We start from the raw sequence: 24,083 nt of genomic DNA, 5'->3' as shown, positions 1-24,083 counted from the left end.
CCTTTCTTCTCATTCCCATATCCCTTCCCTCATTCCTCCCCTGCCCCAACATTAAGATCCTTTTTCCTCTAATAAAGTACCAAATAAATTAGCTGGACACAGAGATGTCAGAAATTGCCTTTATTTTTATAAATCTAAAATAACTGTTATTATGTAAATTGCAAGCATAAGCAAAATTATGCAAATTTGCTAAATAATTGCTGCAGAAATGTGAAAAATCTGCCACAGAGGGCCTCATTTTCTAAAGTATCGCAGGCCTGCGATACTTTAGAAAGTATCGCAGGCCTTTGCTGCCGGTTTCGCACCCAATAGTGCCACCATAGAAGGTGTAGCTATTGGGCGCGAACTCGGATGCGAAAATGCCCTTACCTTTTCGTTGTCCGCGGAGTCGTTGCAGAGTCGGCCCCGGTGACGCCCCGACTCCTCCTCTTCCGGGGCCGACTCCGCCTCCATCTTGGTATCGTGTACGATCCGTCTGGTAAATGACCCCCAGAATTTGCAAACTTGCCACAGAATCTTGAAAAATCTACTGCAAGAAAGTGGGGGCTCTAATAATAAAAGGAAAGCAGAATGTTCCTTCGCTCCGTGCTTTTGTTCTGTCAACAACCAGAGCTAGGCCCCAAAATACTGCATGCAGCAAATAACATGGAGGTAATTTTCACAAAGTTACACAGGGGTTGCCCGTAAAATTAGTACATAAGTCCATGTATGTGCTTTTATCTTTTTGTACAAACCTCAAAAATATATGTGTGCTTGCAGTGTCTCGTGTAAATGTTGACAGGGAAAAAAGGGGCGGTAAAGGGCATTCTGGGAGGGGTTTGGAAGTGCCCCAGTTGCTTTTTTAAAAATTGTTTATGCGCATACATTACCAAACTTTTCCATCCACTTTTCCACCTGCCAATTGACTCATGCAATGGAAATCATACTTGTCTTCTGTCTGTAGTTTTTGGTTTGGAGGACTGAGTGAATTGGCAAAGGTCTGGGTAACATGCTGGTGGAATCTGCTATTGCATGCAAATAAGTATTTGCAGAAGCAGAATAATCCCATACTTTATAAAAAAGGATGCCTCCATGTTTAAGTTGGAAGCATATATTGTTATATTTATTACATGTGTAAAATGTACATGCATACTTTTATAAAATGTGTTCCTCACTTGCAAATATACACATGTACTGAAACATACATGCATACTTTGGGGGCAGAAATACACAGTATTTTATAAATTGTGTGACTCTCACTATATATTGTTTGCCCTCTAAAGACAGGGTATAACTTTTTGCCAGTGAATGTGTACATGTACTTGGCCTTTTCCCTGAGTATTTTCAAAGTGTGTAAGTTTGCTTTGAAAATCCTCATTCAATTTTGTGTTTGCAATATATACACAGTCTTTACTGCAATGTGGGCTGTTTGAAAATTACTGTTCCTATGCACATAGGGGCGGATTTTAAAACAATACGCACGTAGCCGCGCGTATCTTATAAAATCCGGGGTTGGCGCGCACAAGGGGGTGCACATTTGTGCAACCTGCGCGCGCCGAGCCCAGTGCGGCCTGCCTGTTCCCTCCGAGGCCGCTCCGATTTCGGAGCAGCCTCGGAGGGAACTTTCCTTCGCCCTCCCCCCACCTTCCCCTCCCTTCCCCTACCTAACCCACCCCCCCCCCCGGCCCTATCTAAACCCCCCCTTAACTTTGCACGTGTCGCCGGCAGCCCCGCTCCATCCTCCGGTCCCGGGGGCGTGGTCTGGAGGCCTCGACCACGCCCCCGGGCCGGCACCACGCCCCCGGGCCCGCCCACGAAATGCCGCGGCACGCCCCCAAAATGCCGCTTCGTTTTGGGAACGCCCCCGGACACGCCCCCTCCCTCCCCCGTTTCGAAAGCACCGGGACTTACGCGCATCCCGGGGCTTTACACGCGCCGGCGGCCTACGCAGAATAGGCGCGCCGGCGCGCGCAGGGGTTTTAAAATCCGCCCCATAGTTCCCAGCTTTCAAAATTGTTTGCGGGTATATCATGTGAGTGCATAAGTGGGCCGGTGGAGGTTCATGCCATTATTTTATAAACAATATATAGTGGGAGCCACACAATTTATAAAATACTGTACACCGATTAGGGTTCCTCACTAGAGATGGTACAGTAGTGGTCCGCAGCACGGGGTACACTGAAGAGGGTTCCTCACTAGAGATGGTACGGTAGTGGTCCGCAGCACGGGATACACTGAAGAGGGTTCCTCACTAGAGATGGTACAGTAGTGGTCTGCAGAGCAGAGGTACTCACAGTAGCAAAGTTCCAAGAGAAACCCCGGGGAACAAGGCAGGTAGTAGTCCAAGGCAATAGGCCCTCCGAGGAGCAGATAGCCAGAGATGAGGAAGGGCCCCCGAGGAGTGGGCACCCAGAGCTTCTCATACTGAAGAGGTAGCCACAGGAACGGGAAGTCCGTAATGAGCGAAGCGGATTCAGCAATGAGGGAACTCGTTGCCAAGTCGTCGGTAGGCAGGGCCAGCCAGCTTAAATGTCCTGGAGGATTGATGTCATCCAAAGGGCACACACCGAGGTTCCCACCATGACATGCTTAAGACTGTGCAGTGTGAGCCTAGGGGATTCCGAGGGCAAGATGGTGGTCGTCAGCGTCCATGCCGTCCAGAGAGGCCTGGGAGTGGTAGGCAGGCCGGCGATAGCTTGCGAAGGCCGCAAGTCTTCCCATCGGAGTCAATGTTGTGTAAAAAGAGGTGAGCAAGAGCGGTCGCAGCCTTCTGCGACCGACAGACATAACAATTATTGTAAAATTATACTGGGGTGGTGCTTTTGGATTCTTGCTTATCATGGGTGTAGCTTGCTTATTGAGACGGTTACTACCCCTAACTAAGCTACATATTCAATTAGATGCAGTTCCAACACTGCTCTCTACATTAATGGTGGGGTGGAAGGGAATTAAAACTAAAAGATACTAAGAGCCAAGCGTAACAAGTAAGAGGGAAAAAAAAAGTGCATAGCTTGCTGGGCAGACTGGATGGGCCGTTTGGTCTTCTTCTGCCGTCATTTCTATGTTTCTATATACAGGACTTGGATTCTATGAAATATGTAAACAGTTTCTATATAATATTGTTATTTTTGTTTTGCATCTTGTTTTCCTTACTCTCATAGTTTGCTCTTCAAATGGATTCTTGAAATATATTTGGAAAATTTATAAATAAAACATTTTAAAAATAAAAGTTATCTGGCTACCTTTAGCCAGATAACTTGAAACCTAATCGGCCAACGTTTGTGGCCTTGTGTGGCCAGATAACCAGCCACTTAACTGAATATCTTCAAGAGATATTTGGTTAAATGGCAGTCCTGTACCAAAAAAAATATTCACCATAGATTCTTGTTCTACTTCCCACCCCCACCTCAAATGTAACAATCCCCCCCCCCCCCCCTCCACCTCTAAACCTCTTCTATACCAAAATAATGGCAATGGTTCTGCAGACCTCCCCACTCTTGCCTCAGGAAAATAATCTGAGTTCCATCCACTTATTTAATTTATAGTTAGCCCTGCTTGCCACTTTAATTCAAAGTAAGGGTTTTTCCAGTTACTTTTACACTAATGACATACAGATTATTGCCAGTTTATATCTTGATTCTTCCTTCTCTTTGACTAGTTTTAACAGTGTCATACCCAAGTAACTGACTGGCTAAAACTTTCTAAACATAAAATAAACCCTAGCAAATCTGAAGCTATGTGGTTTTTCTAGAAAGCATGAACTCTCACTGCTTTCTTTACCTTATATGGAGGGAAATTCTATCCAGGTGAAAGAAACTATTATAACTCTAGGGATTAGAACTGATCCCTCTCTTAGATTTGATCACCACATCTTTCATGTAGTCCAAAGTTCATACTTTTTTCTGCGATTCCTCCATAGATTTAGACCTTTCTTAGACTGCTCTGATCCCAAATAATTGATTTATTTTTCAATCTTAACTTGCCTAGATTATTGTAATGCCATTTTCCATGGTTTCTCTACCATACAAATCAGAAGACTCCAGACTATCCAAAATATAGCAGCTAAATTGATTTTCGGAAAATGGAAATTTGACCATGTTACTCCCTTACTTCAGGATCTGCATTGGTTCCCTGTACATTTTCATATTATGTTCAAACTAGAATGTTTCACTTTAAAGGCTCTGCACTGGGGCCCCCACTCTACATTTCCTGTATGATTGTTCTCCATCAACCAGGGAGACCCTGAATTCTACTCAACAAGAATCCTAGTTTTACCATCACCGAGAGAGATCAAGTTGGAAAGTAGTAGAGAAATTTGTTTCTCATAATTAGCCCCCAGTTTGTGGAAATCCTTCCCATTGCCCTTATGCTTGGAAAAAGATAATTTTAAATTTAGGAAAGTTTTAAAAACTCATTTGGTCATACAAGCATTCCTACCAGATTAGGGCAATGATTCTTTATCTTTACATACCTTTTTCATAAGTTTTCTCTTATTATTATTTTTTATTGTTTTTAATATATTATTTTATTATTGTAAAACATTTATTTATTTATTTTTATATACTATTTTATTTGTTGCTTTATTGTTGTTTATCATTTACTGTTGACTATTGTTTTAATGTTTACTCTAGTTTAGTATGTTAGCCTCATTTACTTTTATTGTACAGTGCATTAGTTTGCCTTAGTAAATATTTGTGATTAATCAAATATGAAATAAACTAAACTAAACTAAAAAAATTGGCAAAGTCATCACCCTCCATGCTGCCATTCCCCCTAAGGCTTCCCACTTACCCAGTACCTTAAAATATGCCCTAAATGACCCAAGATCAGTCTGTGGCAATCCTGGACACTTCTAATATAGCTTTTAGCAGCTGTGCTGAAAGATAGCCAGATAAGTTGGTCACACTCAGGCATACCTCTGGAATGCCTTTTTGTTTTTTCTTATAAATTATAGCTGGATAATGGCTTATAGCCAGATAAGTGACCAAATATTTAAAAAGTTGACTTTCAGCCAGATAACTTGTGAGTTATCCACCTAAATGGTTTGAATATGGACCTCATACATTTTTAAATCAAAAAGTATATATGTTAGGGATGTGAATCGTTTTTTGACAATTTAAAATATCGTACGATATATTTTAAATCGTCAAAAATCGTTAGGGCCACGATACAATACCAATTCCGCCGATTTATCGTCAAAAAATCGTAAATCGGGGGAAGGGGGAGGGCAGGAAAACCGGCACACTAAAACCCCCTAAAACCCACCCCCGACCCTTTAAATTAAATCCCCCACCCTCCCGAACCCCCCCCCCCCAATGCCTTAAATTACCTGGGGGTCCAGCGGCGGTCCGGAACGGCAGCGGTCCGGAACGACCTCCTGCAATTGAATAGTGTTGTCTTCAGCCGGTGCCATTTTTCAAAATGGCTGCGCAAAATGACGGCGGCCATAGACCAACACGATTCAACTGCAGGAGGTCGTTCCGGACCCCCGCTGGACTTTTGGCAAGTCTTGTGGGGGTCAGGAGGCCCCCCCAAGCTGGCCAAAAGTCCCTGGGGGTCCAGCGGGGGTCCGGAAAACGATCTCCTGCTGCGAATCGTTTTCCGTACGGAAAATGGCGCCGGCAGGAGATCGACTGCAGGAGGTCATTCAGCGGGGGTTCCGGACCGCCGCTGAACGACCTCCTGCAGTCGATCTCCTGCCAGTGCCATTTTCCGTATGGAAAACGATTCGCAGCAGGAGATCGTTTTCCGGACCCCCGCTGGACCCCCAGGGACTTTTGGCCAGCTTGGGGGGGCCTCCTGACCCCCACAAGACTTGCCAAAAGTCCAGCAGGGGTCCGGAACGACCTCTTGCAGTCGAATCGTGTTGGTCTATGGCCGCCGCCATTTTGCGCCGCCATTTTGAAAAATGGCGCCGGCTGAAGACAACACTATTCAATTGCAGGAGGCCGTTCCGGACCGCTGCCATTCCGGACCGCCGCTGGACCCCCAGGTAATTTAAGGCATTTGAAGGGGGGGGGTTCGGGAAGGTGGGGGATTTAATTTAAAGGGTCGGGGTGGGTTTTAGGGGGTTTTAGTGTTCCGGCTCACGATTTTCACGATACTTTAAACACCCAAACGGCAACAATACGATTCCCTCCCCCTCCCAGCCGAAATTGATCGTTAAGACGATCGAGGACACAATTCACATCTCTAATATATGTAACTACCAACTCCACTCCAACTCACCCCCCTCCCCAAGTGCCTCTGCTGTGTTCATGTGAATGTACACTCAACCCAGGGCTATTTTATACAACCATTTATGTGCATAAAACTAGGTTCCATTTTGAACAAACCAAAACCGGCCTCATTCTTTGCAATTTTGCATTCATTTCAAATGAATGCTTATCCCTAGTCTTTACTGCAAAACTTCTTCAACATAAAAAAATTTGGCACATGGTATATTGTCTCTTTGCAGCATTCATAATGCTGAACAGAATAAACAAAGGTATGAGGTGGGTTCTGATCCTTTTGTGCACACCTTCCTAGGATCCCCTCACTCCCCTCTTAGAAATTGTATTCACTTTGGACTTATTTGGGGTTCCTTATTTTCTCAGAAACCATTTTTGTACCTTTTTCTCCAATGCTTGTTCACAGCTTCACTCTCCTCTGTAACAGTTTGGTACGTGAATGATGCCTTGATGAATCAGCTGGACTAGCTGCTCTTCTCCTTCTCTCCAGATCAAACAGTTTCTGGATTTCTGGTTGCAATCAACTTAAGTACTGCCAGCATTGGATATGTAGATGCACAGCTTTTGAAAGAATTTGTCAACAGAGACTGATCTGATATTATATCAGAAAGAATTTTTAGGAAGAAATCTGCATCCAGCTTACAAGAACCATCCAAGGTAAGACCCAGAGAGGTTTCCTTTTAAGAATACCTACTGCCAGGGAATGCAGATTTACCAGTGATTGTATCTGTGATTTATTTTGATTTTCTAGAGGTGTACATAGCAACATTTTTTATTTTATTTTTAATTTCTGGTTTCTTTAGTTTCATTTTTTCAATTATTTTGCTTTAAAATTTAAGTATCATTTTTAGTGTGCACTAATTCAAATTAGTGAACTATTTTGAATAAGTGCCTATTAAAAATGAAAATAAAAAACAAATTATAGGTTTTTTTGTTGTTTCTTCTTAAAAATGACATGAAACAAAAGCACATCCCTAAGATTTTCTTCTCTGTTTTGAAATACATTATTCCAAAATGTATCTGCATTGAATTTTCATTTGCAATAAAGTTAATCAATAAAAGGATTAACTTTTTGAATAAACAAAAATTAGAATAGTGTGCTTTTTGTCCTTTTTCTAAATAAGATTTTCCTAGAACATCTCCGGACAGTTAAGGGTCTTAATAGAGATGTGGTTCGGTTTTTTTTGCCGGGTCGTTTTTTGACTCGGATACCTCGTGGTAAATTTCGGGTTTTCTCGTTCCGTTTTTTGAAAACCGGAACGAGGAAACCCGAAATCAGGCCAAAAAACGAAACGGCAAAGAAAGCTTAAAAAAAACCCACCCCAAGCATTTAAAATCCGTTTTCTACGTAAATACAAACTACCCCCCCATCCCGATCCCTCCCCAAGACTTACTAAGTACATCCCTGGTGGTCCAGCGCGGTCCCCGGGTTCCATTTGCCGTGCCGTGCCGTGCCCGTGATAATTCAAGCCGTGCTCTGTAAAATGGTGCCAAATAGCCTCTGAACTACCATGTCACAGGGGCTACCGGCGCCATTGGTCAGCCCCTGTCACATGGCCATCGGCGCCATCTTGTGCTCCTGTCATGTGACTGGAGCTGACCAATGGCGCCGAAAGCCTCTGTGACATAGTATGGGCAAAGGCTATCGACGCCATTTTGATTACTGGCATCCGACAGCAAAATCGCTTTCGGACCCTTGCTGCAGCCCCAGGGATTATTGGCAAGCCTTGGGGAGGTCAAGAGCCCCCTCCTGACCCCCCCAAGGCTTGCCAATAATCCCTGGGGGTCCAGCGGGGGTCCAAAAGCGATTTCGTTGTTGGCTGCAAGTAATCAAAATGGCGCCGATAGCCTTTGCCCATACTATGTCACAGAGGCTTTCGGCGCCATTGGTCAGCTCCAGTCACATGACAGGAGCACAAGATGGCGCCGATGGCCATGTGACAGGGGCTGACCAATGGCGCCGGTAGCCCCTGTGACATGGTAGTTCAGAGGCTATTCGGCACCATTTTACAGAGCACGGCTTGAATTATCACGGGCACGGCACGGCAAATGGAACCCGGGGACCGCGCTGGACCACCAGGGATGTACTTAGTAAGTCTTGGGGAGGGATCGGAATCGGGGGGGGGGGGGTGTTGTATTATAGCTTATTTAAATGTTTGGGGTGGTTTTTAATTTAAAAAAAAAAAAAAGTGTCCCTCTCCCCATGCAAACCCGAAAAACAAAATTTCCCCGAAATTCGGAGAAAATTCTTTTCGGGTTTCGGGGTCTCCGAAACCACAACGAAATAGGTCATTTCGTTGTGGTTTTCAAATTCTGGCGATAAACGGACCACATGTCTAGTCTTAAAGACTTTACCTTTTCTATCTGTCAGGAGAACCTGACTCCTACTCCCCAAAGTCATTCCCATGGAACAGGGGCTACCTGTTGTTGGAGCCAATCCTAAGAGGAAGGTTCTAGCAAACTGTTCAACCCACTTTCCAACTCCAATATGTCCTCTGGTAGAAGAAACACAGACCCCCATAAAGGACTGAGGAAAGGGAAGACAAGAACAGAAAACTTAAAGTATCAGAAAGGATTCTGGGGAGGAAAACAGACAGGAAGAGAAAGGGCTGGAAAGAAATTATAGATATATGGGAAGGGAGCCCAGAGATGGGGGATAGCATTCAAGCAGAAACAAAGAGGGAGAAAGAAAAAAGCCTAACAGGTAAATTTTCAAAGGAGTTATGCATGTAATGTAACATATTATTGCATCAATTCTCAAAAATAATTTACCTGTGTTAAACAAAGGGCCAGTGCCACAAAATATAACATATTTTTTTGTTTCTATTCATTATGGGCCAAGCAAACCTGCTGGGATTTTTTTCTCCTTAAGGCAAGCTAGTAGCCACCGTGAACCTAGATTTATTGGATCCATAGTGGGAAGGCAGGAATAAGGAAGCAGCAAAGAAGCAGGACTAATCAAGGACAAGCATATTTTGAACCAGCCTACCCTAGTTGCCATGTGCATGGATTGACAATCACGTTCTCATTTTTTTAAAACTGGAAACTGAAAGTTTACCAGTCCCCATTTTACTTCACTTCTGTGCTGCAAAGGACAGACAAAAGATGTGTTTCTGAAATTCTCATACCTGAAGAAATATTTCAGAAAGAGTCAAGAAAAAGGAAGTGACTAGGAGAATTGAAAAGGTGGGCTCTGTTTATTGTTTTCTCTTTTCTTATACTATTACTGTGTGTAAAACATGTTCAGTTTGTTATGTTCAGTGATAAAAGATCACCCTGAGCTCTGTATTGAAGAAGCAGAAGGCCGAGTCAAAAATCTTTGTGTGCTATGCAGTAGGGATGTGAATCGTTTTTCAACGATTAAAATTATCGTCCGATAATTTTAATATCGTCTTAAATCGTTATAGAACACAATACAATAGAAATTCTAACGATTTATCGTTAAAAATCGTTAAATCGTGTTAGTGCGCACTAACGGGAGTTAGTGCGCACTAACAGAAAATGATACAAATTGACACTTTCCAGGTCAGTAAAGGTCAGTTAGGAATGAATATCTATTCCTATTGGCTGGCTGCCCTCTTATCTATTGATGTTACCAAGGTTCCCACTGAGGTGATGGTTGGGGGGATGGGAAATGGAAATGGAAACTCAGGAACACTAACAGAAAATGATACAAATTATTGACACTTTCCAGGTCAGTAAAGGTCAGTTAGGAATGAATATGTATTCCTATTGGCTGGCTGCCCTCTTATCTATTGATGTTACCAAGGTTCCAACTGAGGTGATGGTTGGGGGGATGGGAAATGGAAACTGTTGGTAGTTGACAAAAAAAGTAATGTGATCAGTCAATATGACTAGAACTTGTGCCCTATTCCTGATACCAGGGGTGTTGTGATCTTCCTGCACACAGTGCCCTATCCCTATTAATACCAGGAGTGTTGTGATCTTCCTGCACACAGTGCCCTAACCCTATTAATATCAGGAGTGTTGTGATCTTCCTGCACACAGTGCCCTAACCCTGATACCAGGGGTGTTGTGATCTTCCTGCACACAGTGCCCTAACCCTGACACCAGGGGTGTTGTGATCTTCCTGCACACAGTGCCCTATCCCTATTAATACCAGGAGCCTCTCTCCTGAAAAGTATCCAGCATTCCAATAAACATTCAGTTACAGTAATCCAGCCCTCATAAAATAAAGGACTGAAGAACAGCACAGATGGTGATAAATATTGCCATAATCAGCATTCTAATTGTAACTTATAACAGTAATTCCTCACCACCCACCTAACCTGGGCACAAAATAAGAGATCAGAGTTCTATAATCCCAACAAGATTCTTCAGTTGAGGTGCCAACTGAATTACATGTCCATCCAACACAACTTTAGTAGGACAATCAGGTCTCATGAACTTATTGAGGATCATTGCCTCTGTCTTCTTTACATTTAAGGACAGTCTATTTGATGACATCCTGCTCTTTATATGCTCAAAACATCTGTTAACAAAATTAACTGTCTCATTTTCTGTACCTTTCTTTGGGACACACAGGTGTTAGATAGATATTAAAAATGTTTGGTGATAGTGCAGAGCCCTGTAGTCACACCTGTTCTCATTCTAAACCATTGAGAAACTTGAGAGCTCTGCCAGACTTGAAACATCCTATTTTTGAGAAATGATGTAAACTAACATAAAAAAGAACCTGTTACTCCCAGTCCCACAAGGAATGCTAGTAAAGTCCTATGATGTACCATATTAAAAGCTGAAGATATATTAGGCATTACCAGAAAATATTCTGTGCCTTGATGAAACACTCTCCATATCACATCAAGTGTAGACAGATGTACTATAATGTATTCTAAATCCAAATTGATAATAATCTGTTGCAGACTCCATCAGCGCTCGGCCCGCACATGGGCCTGCTCACCTTTCCAACTCCACTGCAGGTCCCGGGTCAGCCTCCCCGGCAGCTGCTGTAAGCTTCTACAGGCCTCAGCTTCCTGCAGCGGTGGTCGCTGGGCATTCCTCAGTGCACCAGGCCTCATGGTGGGGCTCAGCGTCCTCTGTGGCATCGGCCCTGCCCCTAGGTGCATGTGCACGGACCGCCCAGTCCCTTATAGGGCCAGGGGCGGGTCCAAGCTTTGCAGCACGCCCTGATTGAACGTACTACTAAAGGAAGTGCCTGCCTAAACTTCCTTGCCTTGGCAATCTGGTCGACACCGTATGTGTACTGAGTTTGCCTCCGTGTCTCATAGCCTGTTCCAGTCTTGTTCCAGTCTCATTCAAGCCTTGTTCCAGCTTCCTCGTGTTCCAGCCTTGTTCCAGCATCCTTGTGTTCCAGCGTCCTTGTTTTTCAGCATCTGTCTGTTCCTGCGTTCCCCCAGGTATTTTGGACTGACTCTCTGATACTGACCTTTGCCTGCCTTCTTGACCATGCTGATCGCTGCCCGGATTCTGACCTTTGCCTGCTTCCTTGATCACGCTGATCACTGCCAAGATTCTGACCTTTGCCTGCCTCCTTGACCACATCTGACCTCTGGAACCTGACCCCTGCTTTGGCTGACCTCTCTCAGACTGATCCTTGGAACTTGACTTCGGCTATCCTTGGCCACGCCTCCTTGATTCTGGCCCTGCTCCTAGTCTTGTCATCACAGACACTGTACTGGCCTTCCTTGATTCTTCAGTCCTTCAGTCAAGACATCGACCATGCACCCTTGATCCTGGTGGGCACACCTTTATACTTCCTATCAGGGAGACCCTGCGAGGTCCACCTAAGTCCAAGTGGCCCGGGACCCCAAGGGCTCCACCCAGGGGGACCGCTGGCTTCCAGTGGTGAAGCTCCAGCTAGCCTCTGTCTCCTCCTGTGCTCTGCCACCTGGTGGAAGGTGCTTCCTGCTCCAGGACAAGGGTCCATCTCCAAGTGAAACATAATCTAGCAGTGCATGGTCATCAAGATACTCAGTGAGTTGTTTCAATACTACAACTCTACTCCATGGCCCATGCTTCCATTAGGCAAACTAGGCAGTCCCCTGGTGCTCCAAAATTTTGAGGATGGCAAATTCCAGCCAGAGCAAGGCCTAGAGGGGTGTTTTTCAGAGCCAATACTGCCAAAGAAGGAAACTCTGTGCTGGAGCCACTACTATTGGTAGGAGGGAGTACTGTGCAGGATCTGCCATCAATAGGTAAGTTCACCTAATGAACTATCAACTCAACCACGAAACTCAAGAAGACCCACTTAAGAACTCTTTTCCAATATAATAACTATCACCTTTCCTATTGTTTCTACCATTGTAACCTAATTTTTCAACTATTATCCCCTCTGTAGTAACCCTGATGTTAATTTTCCCAACTATTTTGATTACTGTAAACCGTTATGATGGCAAAACCGAATGACGGTATACAAAACATGTCAAATAAATAAATAAATAATGTACCAAATACTCTTGTACCAGCCATGCTCTATACACTTAGAAATTTTACCATTGTATACAATTAAATATGAATACTGACCCCACAAAAGGAAACTGACTTCATAAAATGGATGCTGACATGTAAGTTTCAACAGAAAAATAAGATGAAGAACTTTTGACCAGAAAGACAATATATGTCCAGGTTATCTGATCTGCCCATTTAACTAAGGGATATAGCTTCTTTCCACAAACATAAGCTAAGCCTGCCCAGGACAGGGGCAGGTCACAGAAGTGAAAACAACCCAAATCTTCCCAGAGACAAAAAAATAGCCTATTCAAAGGGCAGTTTATCAGACATATCAGCTCACAGAAAATCCTGATACCACAAGGTAACTCACGGGTCAAGAGGTTGCAGGACCAAGATCAGATGGGAAAGGGGGGCGAGCAGTCTGAAATGGAAAAATGAATCCAACCATCCCCCTGCTTGACTATGCATGAGCTTCTTTTATATTCATGCTTTGCTGTTAAAAGCAGCTGAGGAGAAGGCTCAGGGAGCCAGCAAAAGAAGAACCATTAACATCTGAAGATGATACCCTAGCCTGCAACCCCGGTCCTTCCTGCAATGAAACAAAAGAGCTCTATTGTAAGAAACTCTGCTATTACTGGGCTGGTCATCTCAAATCTGGATTTTGCTTCTCTGGGGGCTCAGAGCAGCCTTAGCCCAACAAGCGAATGGGGCTAAGAATGCCTGCTTCCTTCAGCAGAGACTGCCTCCTCAGAGACTGCTTCTGGGTGAAATGGAAGATAATTTCCTAATGTTATAGGGTTAGTTAGCTAGTGATGTTTATTAATATACCCTAAGCAAGTCAAGGTCTCTAATATGTTAAGTTTCTAGTGATGCAGCTTTACTCAGTATAATCTGATGCTGAGCAGCAAGGACTGAAGAGATGTGTATTGTCTATTTTATTCTAACCACTAAACCTGAAAAGTATGTCAAATAAAAGTCTGATTTTTTTTTTCTGAGTTATTTGGATTACTTAGGTATAGGAGGTGACATAGGTGATTGTTTATAGCACTACCACCCCAACAGGTGAGGGGGAAGGGGAAGGATGTGTGTAATTTGTAAACCGCCTGCCCCAGTGGGATAAAGTCTGCTGTTATAGCCGAGGTTGATGGTAAAGAGGTGTAGTTGAATGACCAAGGCAGAAAGTTCTCTGATGGAATCCGCAGGAGTGTGGTTCAGTGTGCTCCTTCCCACTAGGTCTCCCACAGGGACAGGGTCCACAACCCACCCAGCAAAGTCTCTTAAGATTTAGAGGGGTGGCAAGGATAAATGTACAAAGGAATAAACTTTACTTTCAATATAAACAAATTTGACTATTTTATTTCATGCAACAATTTTATTCCTTTTAATAAATAATTTTTTTTTCTAACTAAAATAAATGTGCATATAATATAATACATTCCTGAACCTTTTTTTTCTTTTCTCTAAGACACCACTACTTAAAAAAAAAGAAACATAAAGCAAATAACTCTGAGGTCTCATGATTCTATCAAGAAAATATTATCAAGCATTACAGTCAGATAAATATTAGCCTACATTCTAACTCATCTTTTGCTTATTAATACTTTATGTGAAGAACTGAGTCTTTGTATGCTCCTTAATATTTTCCAGGTAAAAGAGAATTTCCTTCCTGGAGTTTTTATTTAGGTAAGTTTGGAAATGTGTTTGCTTCCTTTCTGTATCTATGTTTGCTATGTGTGTTCTCTCCTTTCCTTAGTGTTCTTTCTTTTCTTCTTTTCTTTCTTTCTTTTCTTGTTTCTTTACTTGTTTATCTTGTGTGTGTTTCAGTTCAGGCCTGGTTATATTATTGAGATGTAAACACTTGGCTTGAGTTTTCTTTCTTGTCTCCAGAATGGTAGTAGAGAAAGTTCTTAAAGGTTTGGACATCCTTCTTTTTGTTCTTCTTCCCCGGTTCTTCTCTCTACTAGACTAAACAAAATCAATAAGAGAGGCTTCCTTCTTGTTCTGAGCTTCTTCTGCAGCCTAAATGTGATGAGATCCCTCAGTTTTTTTTTGTTCTCAGTGACTTACTGAATACTGTGTTTAACTAACTAAATAAAAAAATGTTAATTAATATACTCCTACCCTATGAGCAAGAATGTGCTTTCCTCTCATTTGCATGCTCTAGCACTGTTCCCTAAAACTTGTTATTTTTGTAACATATGTAGATTTTCTTAAGCTGTTGCAACAATTTTCTTCTATTCAGGAATATTTATTAGGGATGTGAATCGTTTTCCATATCGTCTTAACGATAGAAATCGTGTGGCAGGGCAAGAAAATCGTCTTAGGCACGATTTTTTAGTTAAAAAATCGTTAAAAATCGTTTTTTCCGATTAGTGCGCACTAACTGGGAGTTAGTGCGCACTAACTGAAAATGATACAATTTGACACTTTTCAGGTCAGTTAAGGTCAGTTTAGGAATGAATATGTATTCCTATTGGCTGCCCTCTTATTTATTCATGTTACCAAGTTTCCTACTGACAGTATATGGGGGATGGGAAATGGAAACAGTTGGTAGCTTGACAAAACAAGTAATGTGATCAGTCAATGTGACTAGAACTTGTGCCCTAACCCTGATACCAGGGGTATTGTGATCTTCCTGCACACAGTGCCCTATCCCTATTAATACCAGGAGTGTTGTGATCTTCCTGCACACAGTGCCCTATCCCTAATACCAGGGGTGTTGTGATCTTCCTGCACACAGTGCCCTATTCCTGATACTGGGGGTGTTGTGATCTTCCTGCACACAGTGCCCTATTCCTGATACCGGGGGTGTTGTGATCTTCTTGCACACATCCCGGTATCAGGGATAGGGCACTGCATGCAGGAAGATCACAACACTCCTGGTATTAATAGGGATAGGGCACTGCATGCAGGAAGATCACAACACTCCTGGTATTAATAGGGATAGGGCACTGCATGCAGGAAGATCACAACACCCCTGGTATCAGGGATAGGGCACTGTGTGCAGAAAGATCACAATACCCCGGAGGAGTGAGGGTCAGGCAGCTCCCCCCTGTCTCTGAAGCCAGCCTCTCACTAGTAATGCAGGGAGGGAGCTGTCTCAGACTTCACCATCCTCCCCCCCCCTCACCCACACACCATTCACTAGCTGGAACATGGGGGAAGTCAGGAGTGAGGGTCAGGCAGCTCCCCCCTGTCTGTGAAGCCAGCCTCTCACTAGTAATGCAGGGAGGGAGCTGTCTCAGACTTCACCATCCTCCCCCCCCCCCTCACCCACACACCATTCACTAGCTGGGACATGGGGGAAGTCAGGAGTGAGGGTCAGGCAGCTCCCCCCTGTCTGTGAAGCCAGCCTCTCACTAGTAATGCAGGGAGGGAGCTGTCTCAGACTTCACCATCCTCCCCCCCCCCCCCTCACCCACACACCATTCACTAGCTGGGACATGGGGGAAGTCAGGAGTGAGGGTCAGGCAGCTCCCCCCTGTCTGTGAAGCCAGCCTCTCACTAGTAATGCAGGGAGGGAGCTGTCTCAGACTTCACCATCCTCCCCCCCCCCCCCCCACCCACACACCATTCACTAGCTGGGACATGGGGGAAGTCAGGAGTGAGGGTCAGGCAGCTCCCCCCTGTCTGTGAAGCCAGCCTCTCACTAGTAATGCAGGGAGGGAGCTGTCTCAGACTTCACCATCCTCCCCCCCCCACCCCCTCACCCACACACCATTCACTAGCTGGGACATGGGGGAAGTCAGGAGTAAGGGTCAGGCAGCTCCCCCCTGTCTGTGAAGCCAGCCTCTCACTAGTAATGCAGGGAGGGAGCTGTCTCAGACTTCACCATCCTCCCCCCCCCCTCACCCACACACCATTCACTGGCTGGGACATGGGGGAAGTCAGGAGTGAGGGTCAGGCAGCTCCCCCCTGTCTGTGAAGCCAGCCTCTCACTAGTAATGCAGGGAGGGAGCTGTCTCAGACTTCACCATCCTCCCCCCCCCCTCACCCACACACCATTCACTAGCTGGGACATGGGGGAAGTCAGGAGTGAGGGTCAGGCAGCTCCCCCCTGTCTGTGAAGCCAGCCTCTCACTAGTAATGCAGGGAGGGAGCTGTCTCAGACTTCACCATCCTCCCCCCCCCCCTCACCCACACACCATTCACTAGCTGGGACATGGGGGAAGTCAGGAGTGAGGGTCAGGCAGCTCCCCCCTGTCTGTGAAGCCAGCCTCTCACTAGTAATGCAGGGAGGGAGCTGTCTCAGACTGGTATCAGGGTTAGGGCACTGTGTGCAGGAAGATCACAACACTCCTGGTATTAATAGGGATAGGGCACTGTAAGAGATGACTGTAGTAGATTGAATAAAGATCTGATGTTTCTGCTCTCCTCACACCAAACAAAAACAACACACAAGCAGAGAAGCCCTTCTTACAAAGCTGAGCTAGTGAGTTAAGTAGGAGGAAAAGTAAACATACTTGTGCCAGTGTGGCTACTTAAAAAATACACTTACCAACAATCAATTACATATATTTGAACTGTGTACAGTTCCAGCCAGGACCACCTTTCTAAAATGCACAGTGATTGGCAAATTCAACATGCACTAGCATTTCAGGTGCCTGCTAACAAAAATAATAAACAAACAAGTTCTAGTCACGTGAGTGCTGATCATTACATTACTTTTTTTGTCAAGCTTCCAACTGTTTCCATTTCACATCCCCCCAACCATTACCTCAGTATTAGCCTTGGTAACATCAATAGATAAGAGCACAGCCAGCCAATAGGAATACATACATACATATTCATTCCTAAGTGACCTTTACTGACCTGGGAAGTGTGAACACTTTGTTTCATTTTCTGTTGGTGTTCGTTAGTTTCCAGTTCCATTTCCCATCCCCCCAACCATCACCTCAGTGGTAACCTTGGTAACATCAATAGATAAGAGAGCAGCCAGCCAATAGGAACACATATTCATTCCTAACTGACCTTCAGTGACCTGGAAAGTGTTTATTTGTATCATTTTCAGTTAGTGCGCACTAAATCGAGTTAGTGCGCACTAACGGGGAGTTAGTGCGCACTAACTCGAGTTAGTGCGCACTAACACGATTTAACGATTTTTAACGATAAATCGTTAGAATTTCTATTGTATCGTGTTCTATAACGATTTAAGACGATATAAACATTATCGGACGATAATTTTAATCGTTGAAAAACGATTCACATCCCTAATATTTATTTCCTTGTGGTGGTTATTGAGTTTACTACTGTGACCTTCTCTTGAGGCTACATTAGTAAGAAGTAGGGATGTGAATCGTTTTTGAACGATTAAAATTATCGTCAGATAATTTTAAAATCGTCCAAAATGGTTAGATACATGATACAATTCAAATGCCCCCGATTTATCGTCAGGGGCATTTGTATTGTATCGTTAAATATGGCACGGGAAAACCGGCACACCAAAAAAAACCTAAAACCCACCCGAACCTTTAAAACAAATACCCCACCCTCCCGAACCACCCCCCAAAATGTTTTAAATTACCTGGGGTCCAGTGGGGGGGTCCCGACACAATCTCCTCCCACTCTCTGGCCACCGCTGCGTTGAGAAATGGCGCTGGTGGCCCTTTGCCCTTATCATGTGACAGGGCAAAGGTAGCGCCGGCACCATTTTGTTTCCTGGCTCCCGACGTCACGCGTGCAGGAGATCGCCCCCGGACCCCCGCTGGACCCCCAGGGACTTTTGGCCAGCTTGGGGGGGGGCCTCCTGACCCCCACAAGACTTGCCAAAAGTCCAGCGGGGGTCCGGGAGCAACCTCCTGCACGCGGGCCGTATTGCCAATCTTCAAAATGGCGCCGGCGCTACCTTTGCCCTCACTATGTCATACGGGCGACCCGTCGCCCGTATAACATAGTGAGGGCAAAGGTAGCGCCACTATTCAAAATGGCGCCGGCGCTACCTTTGCCCTGTCACATGATAAGGGCAAAGAGCCACCGGCGCCATTTCTCAACGTAGCGGTGGCCAGAGAGCGGGAGGAGATCGCGTCGGGACCCCCCCACTGGACCCCAGGTAATTTAAAACATTTTGGGGGGGTTCGGGAGGGTGGGGGATTTGTTTTAAAGGGTCGGGGTGGGTTTTAGGGTTTTTTTGGTGTGCCGGTTTTCCCGCCCTCCCCCAATTTACGATTTTTAACGATTTTTAGGAAAAAAAAAACACGACGATCAGATTTCCCTCCCCCCCAGCCAAAATCGATCGTTAAGACGATCGATTACACGATTCACACCCCCTAGTAAGAAGGGGTGGGATTGTAGCTTCTTTTTCTTTAATCTTTTGTCAGCTTTTATCTACTAGCTAAGCAGTTAGTGTCATTGGCCTCAGAGTTAGCAGGCTTCAAGCACTTTGTTTCTGTCTTTAATATGTGTTTCCATCTTACTGCCTTTAAGACCTTAGCAGACATTTTTTTTTCCAATCTCACATCACTAAGTAAAGCTGCTTAAATTCACCATGGAGCAGCAGTTCTTTTAATATTACTGCCCTGAGGGAAGATACCTCATGTTTACCACTGATGCAACAATTATGAATTATAATAGCCATGTACAGGCCAAATTCTGACAGGCCCCAGAAAGGCACTGTTACAGCAAGAGAAGGAACTTTGCTCAGGTTAACTTTGAAACATTGTTGCTGTGGAAAATGAAGATGCCTTGTCCTGATACACTGAAGGATACCTTATCAGATGTGCCTCTTTGTCAGTTCCTGTGCACATATAAAGCAGACAGAGAGGCAAATTAAGATCCTAATTAAGAGCCAGGGACAGCCAAGCAAGCAGAGGTCAGTAAGACACTCACCCTAAGGGGGAGGCAATCAGAGATGGAGAAAAACACTCTGACACATAGTTCTCACCCCAAAGTTCTCCCCCCAAAGAAATGGGAGGGGGGAAAAGGACCTCCAACTTGGCGTGACTCCTCCTGAATTAATGAGGAGGGGAGAAAAGACCTGCAATGGAGCAAAGACCCTCTATCCACCAGAAGGTTATGCATGAGGTTATGCATATTCATCAGCTGGAAAGAATAAGACAGGGGAGCAAGGAAGAAGGAAAAAAGACAAGCGACGGACCCCCAGAAGAAGAGGAGGCACAAACCCTGAATGCAAACCCTGGGAGAGAAGCAAGCAGCGGGCCCCCTGGGGAAAGCGGCCATGAAATCTGTGCCGAAGCATCCCTGAAAATGAAAGGTGGGCCAGAAGCAAACCAGCACTCCTTGCTATTAAGAAGAGAGAAGACTAGGTGTGGCCAGGTCATCGGAGAGAGGACACCCTGGCTCAAGTATGGAGAGTGACACAGAGCCATAGACGGATGAGTAAGAACAAGTCCAGATAGCCGGCAAGCATCAGAGCCAGAAGTTAGTTTTCTTCCTGGACAGCCTGCCCACTCTGCCAGTACCAAGCCCAGGAAGCAAGCCTCTCCCCTGCCCATATTCTCCAGCTCTCCAGATAGAGCTACTTCAGAGCTGAACAGAGATATCGCCTGAAGTCGGGACCCAGGGTGACTAAGTTAGCCCTAAGGATTAACATATTAAGCATGTTTATGACATGTATGAAACTACCCATGATACAGATCTTTCTCTAGAGAAAACTGGTGCTTAGTGGCCAGAATGTTAGAGAGTGGAATTGTTGTCATGTTCTAAATGCTATGTCCTGCCAAATCTGATAAATAAAATTCTATTTCTGAGGAGAATACACATTGTCTTTTCCCTGACTTAGGATGGCAAGTAAGGTGGGAGGGCAGCTGGTACATTCTTGTAGCAGACAGATCCCTGCACTCCTAAACCTGCTTGTAGTCCTATCCATTTCTTTACCTGGATGGGAACCAGTACTTCTAACATACACATTAAGAACATAAGAACATAAGAACATAAGAAAATGCCATACTGGGTCAGACCAAGGGTCCATCAAGCCCAGCATCCTGTTTCCAACAGTGGCCAATCCAGGCCATAAGAACCTGGCAAGTACCCAAAAACTAAGTCTATTCCATGTAACCATTGCTAATGGCAGTGGCTATTCTCTAAGTGAACTTAATAGCAGGTAATGGACTTCTCCTGCAAGAACTTATCCAATCCTTTTTTAAACACAGCTATACTAACTGCACGAACCACATTCTCTGGCAACAAATTCCAGAGTTTAATTGTGCGTTGAGTAAAAAAGAACTTTCTCCGATTAGTTTTAAATGTGCCCCATGCTAACTTCATGGAGTGCCCCCTAGTCTTTCTACTATCCGAAAGAGTAAATAACCGATTCACATCTACCCGTTCTAGACCTCTCATGATTTTAAACACCTCTATCATATCCCCCCTCAGTCGTCTCTTCTCCAAGCTGAAAAGTCCTAACCTCTTTAGTCTTTCCTCATAGGGGAGTTGTTCCATTCCCCTTATCATTTTGGTAGCCCTTCTCTGTACCTTCTCCATCGCAATTATATCTTTTTTGAGATGCGGCGACCAGAATTGTACACAGTATTCAAGGTGCGGTCTCACCATGGAGCGATACAGAGGCATTATGACATTTTCCGTTTTATTCATCATTCCTTTTCTAATAATTCCCAACACTCTGCTTTTTTGACTGCCGCAGCACACTGCACCGACGATTTCAATGTGTTATCCACTATGACACCTAGATCTCTTTCTTGGGTTGTAGCACCTAATATGGAACCCAACGTGTAATTATTAGGGATGTGAATCGTTTTTCAACGATTAAAATTATCGTCCGATAATGTTTATATCGTCTTAAATCGTTATAGAACACGATACAATAGAAATTCTAACGATTTATCGTTAAAAATCGTTAAATCGTGTTAGTGCGCACTAACTCGATTTAGTGTGTACTAACTGAAAATGATACAAATAAACACTTTCCAGGTCACTGAAGGTCAGTTAGGAATGAATATGTGTTCCTATTGGCTGGCTGCCCTCTTATCTATTGATGTTACCAAGGTTACCACTGAGGTGATGGTTGGGGGGATGGGAAATGGAACTGGAAACTAACGAACACCAACAGAAAATGAAACAAAGGGTTCACACTTCCCAGGTCAGTAAACGTCACTTAGGAATGAATATGTATGTATGTATTCCTATTGGCTGGCTGTGCTCTTATCTATTGATGTTACCAAGGCTAACACTGAGGTAATGGTTGGAGGGATGTGAAATGGAAACAGTTGGAAGCTTGACAAAAAAAGTAATGTAATGATCAGCACTCACCTGACTAGAACTTGTTTGTTTATTATTTTTGTTAGCAGGCACCTGAAATGCTAGTGCATGTTGAATTTGCCAATCACTGTGCATTTTAGAAAGGTGGTCCTGGCTGGAACTGTACACAGTTCAAATATATGTAATTGATTGTTGGTAAGTGTATTTTTTAAGTAGCCACACTGGCACCAGTATGTTTACTTTTCCTCCTACTTAACTCACTAGCTCAGCTTTGTAAGAAGGGCTTCTCTGCTTGTGTGTTGTTTTTGTTTGGTGTGAGGAGAGCAGAAACATCAGATCTTTATTCAATCTACTACAGTCATCTCTTACAGTGCCCTATCCCTATTAATACCAGGAGTGTTGTGATCTTCCTGCACACAGTGCCCTAACCCTGATACCAGTCTGAGACAGCTCCCTCCCTGCATTACTAGTGAGAGGCTGGCTTCACAGACAGGGGGGAGCTGCCTGACCCTCACTCCTGACTTCCCCCATGTCCCAGCTAGTGAATGGTGTGTGGGTGAGGGGGGGGGGGAGGATGGTGAAGTCTGAGACAGCTCCCTCCCTGCATTACTAGTGAGAGGCTGGCTTCACAGACAGGGGGGGAGCTGCCTGACCCTCACTCCTGACTTCCCCCATGTCCCAGCTAGTGAATGGTGTGTGGGTGAGGGGGGGGGGGGAGGATGGTGAAGTCTGAGACAGCTCCCTCCCTGCATTACTAGTGAGAGGCTGGCTTCACAGACAGGGGGGAGCTGCCTGACCCTCACTCCTGACTTCCCCCATGTCCCAGCTAGTGAATGGTGTGTGGGTGAGGGGGGGGGGTGGATGGTGAAGTCTGAGACAGCTCCCTCCCTGCATTACTAGTGAGAGGCTGGCTTCACAGACAGGGGGGAGCTGCCTGACCCTCACTCCTGACTTCCCCCATGTCCCAGCTAGTGAATGGTGTGTGGGTGAGGGGGGGGGGAGGATGGTGAAGTCTGAGACAGCTCCCTCCCTGCATTACTAGTGAGAGGCTGGCTTCACAGACAGGGGGGAGCTGCCTGACCCTCACTCCTGACTTCCCCCATGTCCCAGCTAGTGAATGGTGTGTGGGTGAGGGGGGGGGGGAGGATGGTGAAGTCTGAGACAGCTCCCTCCCTGCATTACTAGTGAGAGGCTGGCTTCACAGACAGGGGGGAGCTGCCTGACCCTCACTCCTGACTTCCCCCATGTCCCAGCTAGTGAATGGTGTGTGGGTGAGGGGGGGGGGGAGGATGGTGAAGTCTGAGACAGCTCCCTCCCTGCATTACTAGTGAGAGGCTGGCTTCACAGACAGGGGGGAGCTGCCTGACCCTCACTCCTGACTTCCCCCATGTCCCAGCTAGTGAATGGTGTGTGGGTGAGGGGGGGGGGGAGGATGGTGAAGTCTGAGACAGCTCCCTCCCTGCATTACTAGTGAGAGGCTGGCTTCACAGACAGGGGGGAGCTGCCTGACCCTCACTCCTGACTTCCCCCATGTCCCAGCTAGTGAATGGTGTGTGGGTGAGGGGGGGGGGGAGGATGGTGAAGTCTGAGACAGCTCCCTCCCTGCATTACTAGTGAGAGGCTGGCTTCACAGACAGGGGGGAGCTGCCTGACCCTCACTCCTGACTTCCCCCATGTCCCAGCTAGTGAATGGTGTGTGGGTGAGGGGGGGGGGGAGGATGGTGAAGTCTGAGACAGCTCCCTCCCTGCATTACTAGTGAGAGGCTGGCTTCACAGACAGGGGGGAGCTGCCTGACCCTCACTCCTGACTTCCCCCATGTCCCAGCTAGTGAATGGTGTGTGGGTGAGGGGGGGGGAGGATGGTGAAGTCTGAGACAGCTCCCTCCCTGCATTACTAGTGAGAGGCTGGCTTCACAGACAGGGGGGAGCTGCCTGACCCTCACTCCTGACTTCCCCCATGTCCCAGCTAGTGAATGGTGTGTGGGTGAGGGGGGGGGGGAGGATGGTGAAGTCTGAGACAGCTCCCTCCCTGCATTACTAGTGAGAGGCTGGCTTCACAGACAGGGGGGAGCTGCCTGACCCTCACTCCTGACTTCCCCCATGTCCCAGCTAGTGAATGGTGTGTGGGTGAGGGGGGGGGAGGATGGTGAAGTTTGAGACAGCTCCCTCCCTGCATTACTAGTGAGAGGCTGGCTTCACAGACAGGGGGGAGCTGCCTGACCCTCACTCCTCCGGGGTATTGTGATCTTCCTGCACACAGTGCCCTAT

The sequence above is a fragment of the Rhinatrema bivittatum genome, chromosome 2 (genome assembly GCF_901001135.1).
Source record: "Rhinatrema bivittatum chromosome 2, aRhiBiv1.1, whole genome shotgun sequence".
In the NCBI taxonomy this organism is placed as follows: Eukaryota; Metazoa; Chordata; class Amphibia; order Gymnophiona; family Rhinatrematidae; genus Rhinatrema; species Rhinatrema bivittatum.
This window is presented reverse-complemented; position numbering follows the sequence as displayed.